At 32.1% G+C, this 7948-nt stretch overlaps 1 non-coding gene across 1 annotated transcript; it reads right to left on the reverse strand.

The window, feature by feature from the left end:
- Nucleotides 1-724: 724 nt before the first annotated feature.
- LOC139874082 (small nucleolar RNA R71) lies at nucleotides 725-831 on the reverse strand. The gene has a single exon (XR_011767785.1). It is a non-coding gene; the product is annotated as a small nucleolar RNA R71 (small nucleolar RNA).
- Nucleotides 832-7948: the final 7117 nt, after the last annotated feature.

Genomic DNA, 7948 nt, shown 5'->3' on the forward strand with positions numbered 1-7948 from the left:
ATCTCGTAGCTTATATTCATATCAACTAATTCGTTCAATGCTTTCAAGTCACATAATAATCTCATAATCTATTTTTGTATCACCAAGCTCTTAAATGTTTTATCAATATTTCTTAGCTTAAAAAAAATACACATATGTACATACACATACATTTCTATTTACACATTTTTGTTCGTGAATCGTCAGACATGGTCAAAGGGTAATAGATTACATGAATATAGTTTTCAAACTTTTCGAGACTCAACATTACAGATTTTGCTTATCGTGTCGGATACATATAAAGATTAAAGTTTAAATTTGATCGGAAATTTCCGGGTCACTACACATGCCGTCAACTTTCGATGTAATAAAAGTTTGTCTTTTAAAAACGAATGCAATGTTTGTAAAATGTATCATATAGAGGTCAAGTACCTTTCGATGTAACCAAATGTAATGTATTCGTCCAGATGGATTAGGACGGGTCGTTATATTAACTAATCAATGCCAATTTAGTGGTACGCCAAAAGAAGATCCAAACGAACATCTTCGAACCTTTTATAGGATCTGTACTCTATTTAAAATCAGAGAAGTTGAGGATGAACAGATCTATCTCATGTTATTTCCCTGGACTTTAAAGGGAGAAGCCAAAGATTGGTTAGAATCGTTACCTGAAGGAGCGATTGACACATGGGATGTTTTAGTTGAGAAATTTCTTAAAAGATTCTTTCTGGCATCTAAAGCCGTGAGACTTCAAGGAGAAATTGTTATGTTCACACAAAAGCCAAATGACTCTTTATATGAAGCGTGGATAAGATTTGGAAAGTTTTTGAGAGGATGTCCTCAACATGGTTTAGACACTTATCAAATAGTGCAAATATTCTACCAAGGATGCGACGTTGCTACACGAAAAGACATCAACACAGTAGTTGGTGGTTCCATTATGAAGAAAACCGCAACTGAAGCATACAAAATTATTGATAACACAGCCTCCCACTCACATGAGTGGCATCAAGAAAAAGACATCGTTAGATCATCTAAAGCGGCTAGAGCCGATTCTAGCCATAACTTTGATTCCATTTTTGCAAAGTTTGATTCTTTCGAGAGACAAATGGAAAAGATGACTAAGGATATTCACGCAATACGAATTAGTTGTGAGCAGTGTGGAGGACCACATTTGATAAAAGATTGTCCCAGTATTGAACAAACAATGGAACAAAGAGAGAATGTTTCATACATGAACCAAAGGCCTGAAAATAATTATCAAATTAATTATCAACCGCCAAGACCAAACTACAATCAAAATCAGAATTATAACTGAAATGTTCCATACAACAACCAACAAGGTCTTAGAAATCAACAAGTATCCAATAATACTTACAACCAGCAAAGACCTATTTTTCAAATTAAACCACCACAAACCGATGATAAAAAGCCAAATTTACAAGATATGATGTCGAAGCTAGTTGAATCTCAAACTCGATTTTTCACATCTCAGAAACAAACTAATGAACAAAATGCTCAAGCATTTAGAAATCAACAAGCTTCTATTCAAAATCTGAAACAAGAAGTGAGCAACCTAGCGAGGTTAATTGGAGAAAGAAAATCGAGGAGTCTACCTAGCTATACAAATGCTAACCCCCGAAATGAGACAACTAAAGCCATTACCACAAGAAGTGGTATTACACTCAACCACCTGAAATACCTGTAATTTCTGATGACTCTATTTCTACTACACAGGCACCACAATCTGAGCAAGAGAAGGAAACAGAACCGGTAGTTGAAAAGGTTAATGAAGATAGCACAGTTAAGGCAAAGCCTTATGTTAAACCATACCAACCACCGCTTCCTTACCCGAGTAAAATGAGAAAAGAAAGACTTGAAGCCGAGCAATCTAAATTCTTATATATGTTTAAACAAATAAATGTCAATCTTCCTTTCATTGATGTGATTTCAGGAATGCTAAGATATGCTAAATTTTTGAAAGATCTAATCACAAATAGAAAGAAAATGGAAGAACTCTCGGCTGTTATTATGAATGCTAATTATTTTGCAGTGCTATTGAATAAGCTACCAGAAAAATTATCAGATCCAAGAAGTTTCACAATTCCATGTTTTTTGGGTAGTCTTAGTTCAATAGAAGCATTGACAGACTTAGGTGCTAGTATAAATTTAATGTCGTATTCACTATACGCTAAACTAGACCTCTGAGAATTGAAACCAACACGAATAAGCATACAACTAGCCGATCGATCAGTAAAATATCCTAGAGGGATAATGGAGAACATGCTAGTTAAAGTTGGTACTTTAGTATTTCTAGTAGACTATGTTATTCTGGACATGGAAGAAGATTCTCGAGTTCCTCTCATATTAGGAAGACCATTATTAAACACAGCTAAAGCAATAATAGATATGTTCGGTAAGAAATTGACCCTAAGTATAGAGGATGAGAGTGTTACTTTTTCTGTTGATAGAGCCATGCAACAACCGCAATCTACAGATGATACATGTTATTATGTTCAAACCATAAATTCACAAGAATAATTGTTACAAGAATTTCCAGAATTACAAGGAACACGAGAATGTTCTTTAGGAGAAGGAACTGAACCAATTGATTGTAGTGACCCGAACTTTTCCATGTTTATATATATTAAATGAAATTGTTATTTACATGATTAAGTGTTTCCAACATGTTAAGCAATCAAACTTGTTAAGACTTGATTAATTGAAATAGGTTTCGTATAGACAATTGACCACCCAAGTTGACCGGTGATTCACGAACGTTAAAACTTGTAAAAACTATATGATGACATATATACGGTTATATATATAGTTAACATGATATTATGATAAGTAAACATATCATTAAGTATATTAACAATGAACTACATATGTAAAAACAAGACTACTAACTTAATGATTTTGAAACGAGACATATATGTAACGATTATCGTTGTAACGACATTTAATGTATATATATCATATTAAGAGATATTCGTACATCATAATATCATGATAATATAATAATTTAAAATCTCTTTTGATATTATAAACATTGGGTTAACAACATTTAACAAGATCGTTAACCTAAAGGTTTCAAAACAACACTTACATGTAACGACTAATGATGACTTAACGACTCAGTTAAAATGTATATACATGTAGTATTTTAATATGTATTCATACACTTTTTAAAGACTTCAAGACACTTATCAAAATACTTCTACTTAACAAAAATGCTTACAATTACATCCTCGTTCAGTTTCATCAATAATTCTACTCGTATGCACCCGTATTCGTACTCGTACAATACACAGCTTTCAGATGTATGTACTATTGGTATATACACTCCAATGATCAGCTCTTAGTAGCCCATGTGAGTCACCTAACACATGTGAGAACCTTCATTTGGCAACTAGCATGAAATATCTCATAAAATTACAAAAATATGAGTAATCATTCATGACTTATTTACATGAAAATAAAATTACATATCCTTTATATCTAATCCATACACCAACGACCAAAAACACCTACAAACACTTTCATTCTTTAATTTTCTTCATCTAATTGATCTCTCTCAAGTTCTATCTTCAAGTTCTAAGTGTTCTTCATAAATTCCAAAAGTTCTAGTTTCATAAAATCAAGAATACTTCCAAGATTGCAAGTTTACGTCCAAGTTTTCTAAATCCATTCCAGGTAATCATCCAAGATCAAGAAACCTTTGTTACTTACAGTAGGTTATCTTTCTAATACAAGGTAATAATCATATTCAAACTTTAATTCAATTTCTATAACTATAACAATCTTATTTCGAGTGGAAATCTTACTTGAAATTGTTTTCGTGTCATGATTCTGCTTCAAGAACTTTCAAGCCATCCAAAGATCCTTTGAAGCTAAATCCATATTTCTCATTTCCAGTAGGTTAATCCAAGGAACTTGAGGTAGTAATTATGTTCATATCATCATTCGATTCATACATAAAAAGCTGTCTTATTCAACGTTATAAACTTGTAATCACTAGAACATAGTTTAGTTAATTCTAAACTTGTTCGCAAATAAAGTTAATCTTTCTAAATAGACTTTTAAAATCAACTAAATACATGTTCTATATCTATATGATATGCTAACTTAATGATTTAAAACCCGAAAACACGAAAACACCATAAAACTGGATATACGCCGTCGTAGTAAAACCGGGGCTGTTTTGGTTGGGATAATTAAAAGCTAAGAAGAACTTTGATTTAAAAGCTATACTTTTGGAAAAATGATTTTTCTTATGAACATGAAACTATATCCAAAAATTATGGTTAAACTCAATGTGAAAGTATGTTTTTCAAAATGGTCATCAAGATGTCGTTCTTTCGACGGAAATGACTACCTCTTTCAAAAATGACTTGTAACTTGTATTTCCGACAATAAACTTATACTTTTTCTGTTTAGATTCATAAAGTTAAGTTCAATACGAAACCGTGGCCACTGAAATCACTCAAAACGGATTAGAAACGAAGAAATGGCGAGTAAAACAAGATTGATAAAAACTACTCATTTTACCTACGTGAAAGTTAGTAATAAATCTATTCCAACCATAACCTAATCAACTTATATTGTATATTATGTAATCTTGAGATACCATAGACACGTATATAATGTTTCAACCTGTCATATCAACCCATATATATATATATATATATATATATATATATATATATATATATATATATATATATATATATATATATATATATATATATATATATATTGCGGAACAACCATAGACACTCTATATGTGAATGTTGGAGTTAGCTATACAGGGTTGAGGTTGATTCCAAAATATATATATAGTTTGAGTTGTGATCAATAATGAGATACGTATACACTGGGTCGTGGATTGATTCAAGATAATATTTATCGATTTATTTCTATACATCTAACTGTGGACAACTAGTTTTAGGTTACTAACGAGGACAGCTGACTTAATAAACTTAAAACATCAAAATGTATTAAAAGTTTTGTAAATATATTTTGAACATACTTTGATATATATGTATATATTGTTATAGGTTTGTGAATCAACCAGTGGCCAAGTCTTACTTCCTGACGAAGTAAAAATCTGTGAAAGTGAGTTATAGTCCCACTTTTAAAATCTAATATTTTTGGGATGAGAATACATGCAGGTTTTATAAATGATTTACAAAATAGACACAAGTACGTGAAACTACATTCTATGGTTGAATTATCGAAATCGAATATGCCCCTTTTTATTAAGTCTGGTAATCTAAGAATTAGGGAACAGACACCCTAATTGACGCGAATCCTAAAGATAGATCTATTAGGCCTAACAAACCCCATCCAAAGTACCGGATGCTTTAGTACTTCGAAATTTATATCATATTCGAAGGGTGTCCCGGAATGATAGGGATATTCTTATATATGCATCTTGTTAATGTCGGTTACCAGGTGTTAACCATATGAATTATTTTTATCTCTATGTATGGGATGTGTATTGAAATATGAAATCCTGTGGTCTATTGTTACGATTTGATATATATAGGTTAAACCTATAACTTACCAACATTTTTGTTGACGTTTAAAGCATGTTTATTGTCAGGTGAATACTAAGACCTTCCGCTGTTGCATACTAAAATAAGGACAAGATTTGGAGTCCATGTTTGTATGATATTGTGTAAAAACTACATTCAAGAAACTGATTTCGATGTAACATATTTGTATTGTAAACCATTATGTAATGGTCGTGTGTAAACAGTATATTTTAGATTATCATTATTTGATAATCTACTAAAGCTTTTTAAACCTTTATTTATGAAATAAAGGTTATGGTTTGTTTTAAAAATGAATGCAGTCTTTGAAAAACGTCTCATATAGAGGTCAAAACCTCGCAACGAAATCAATTAATATGGAACGTTTTTAATCAATAAGAACGGGACATTTCAGTTGGTATCCGAGCGTTGGTCTTAGAGAACCAGAATTTTGCATTAGTGTGTCTTATCGAGTTTGTTAGGATGCATTAGTGAGTCTGGACTTCGACCGTGTTTACTTGAAAAAAAAAAGATTGCTTAACAAATTTTGTAGGAAACTATATATTTTTAACATGTGAATATTATGTAATATATTAATCTCTTAACGTGTTTGATATTATGTGATAGATGTCTACCTCTAGAACAAGTCCCATTGACTCACCTAATAATAATGAAGAGTCAAATGTAAATTGGAATGATTCGTGGACTGATTCACAAGTTCCCGAAGAGGAACCGGAAGAAGAGTCGGAACCGGAAGAAGAATCGGAACCGGAAGAAGAATCGGAACCGAAAGAAGAACCAGTGGGGGAAATAATAAAACGGTTAAGTAGAAGAAAATCCTCAACTAACCGACCAAAGTTAATTATGGTCAACGGTGTTTCCGCCAAAGAAGCAAAATATTGGGAGGATTACCAATTCTCTGATGAATCGAATCCCGACGAGAATTCCGATGATGTTATAGAAATTACCCCAACTGAATTTAAAAAGGCAAAAGAGAACAATAAGGGAAAGGGCATAAAAATAGAGAAATCTGATTCTAGCCCCGATGAACTTTATATGTATCGTCAACACCCGTATTTCTTAAGTTGTAACAATAACCCGGGAACCTCTAAACCACCAGGTTTTTCTAGACCAATGTGGAAAACGACGGCTCGTATTAGGGGAACATCATATATCCCTAAAAACTTAGCAAAAAGAACCAAGTTCGAAAAAGAAGAAACGAGTGAATCGGAATAAGATAGTTGTATTTGTGCGGTGTAATATATGTAATATAGTGTGCTTATGCTTTACGATATATGTAAAAATTGCTTGTATTAATAAGTATCTTTTATGAATCTAACTCTTGTCTATTTTACAGTATAAAAACACAAAATGGATAGACAACCCAATATTTTAGAAGACTTACCCGGAGACATGATTGATGAAATCTTGTCTAGAGTCAGTCAGAATTCCTCGGCACAACTATTTATGGCAAAATCAGTTTGTAAGACATTCGAAGAACGTTCCAAGAATGTCTTGGTTTATAAAAGGCTTTCGTTTGAAAGATGGGGGATATCACATTGGGAAACCCATAAGTTACGATGTGTTTACTTTGATGCATATATTGCGGGGAACCCAAATGCTATTTTACGCAACGGGTTAAGAAATTATTTTGACTCAATGTATCCGAATATAGAACTTCATGATTTAGAAAAAAACGGCTAACATGCAACATAAAGAAGCATGTTATGCTAATGGGTTAGTAATGTTCACTTCTCACCAAAGTGAGAAAAGGAACATCGGGCTACAACTATTAAACAAAATGTTCCCACAAGTGACGGAGTCGGTAATTGGGGTAAGAAATGAGGTTTTTAGGTTATTACGAGACTGTTGGTCATTACGTAACCTTCGCCCTTTTGATGACATTACAACACGTTGTCATACTATCGGTCACAACGGTTACGTTCCGCAAGACCAAGGATGGGAAGTGGTATTAGTAAAACCAGAATGCATGACTTGTTTCTGGACGTATGAATTACGTGTCTTTGTTGCCTTTACTGAACGCCTTATTTATTAACTAGAATTATCTTCGCAACTACTTTGTATCAAAGTTTTATGTGCTATATTTCATGCTATATGTAAAAATAGCGGTATTGTAAGTTTGCAAGTTATTGTATAAAGGTTTGAATATGATATATATATATATATATATATATATATATATATATATATATATATATATATATATATATATATATATATATATATATATTTTTGTGATTAGTTTTTCATATAGAATTGTAGTAGTTGAAATGGTATGTTAGCTACTAAGTATGAACTTAACGGGTAAGTACTACCCGAATTAAAGAGTATAAAACGCTAATATGAAGAAAGAGCTTTTATAAATAAGTTCATATTACGCTACAAAATACTATTGACTACTCTTGATATTC

The sequence above is a fragment of the Rutidosis leptorrhynchoides genome, chromosome 10 (genome assembly GCF_046630445.1).
Source record: "Rutidosis leptorrhynchoides isolate AG116_Rl617_1_P2 chromosome 10, CSIRO_AGI_Rlap_v1, whole genome shotgun sequence".
NCBI classification, from domain to species: Eukaryota; Viridiplantae; Streptophyta; class Magnoliopsida; order Asterales; family Asteraceae; genus Rutidosis; species Rutidosis leptorrhynchoides.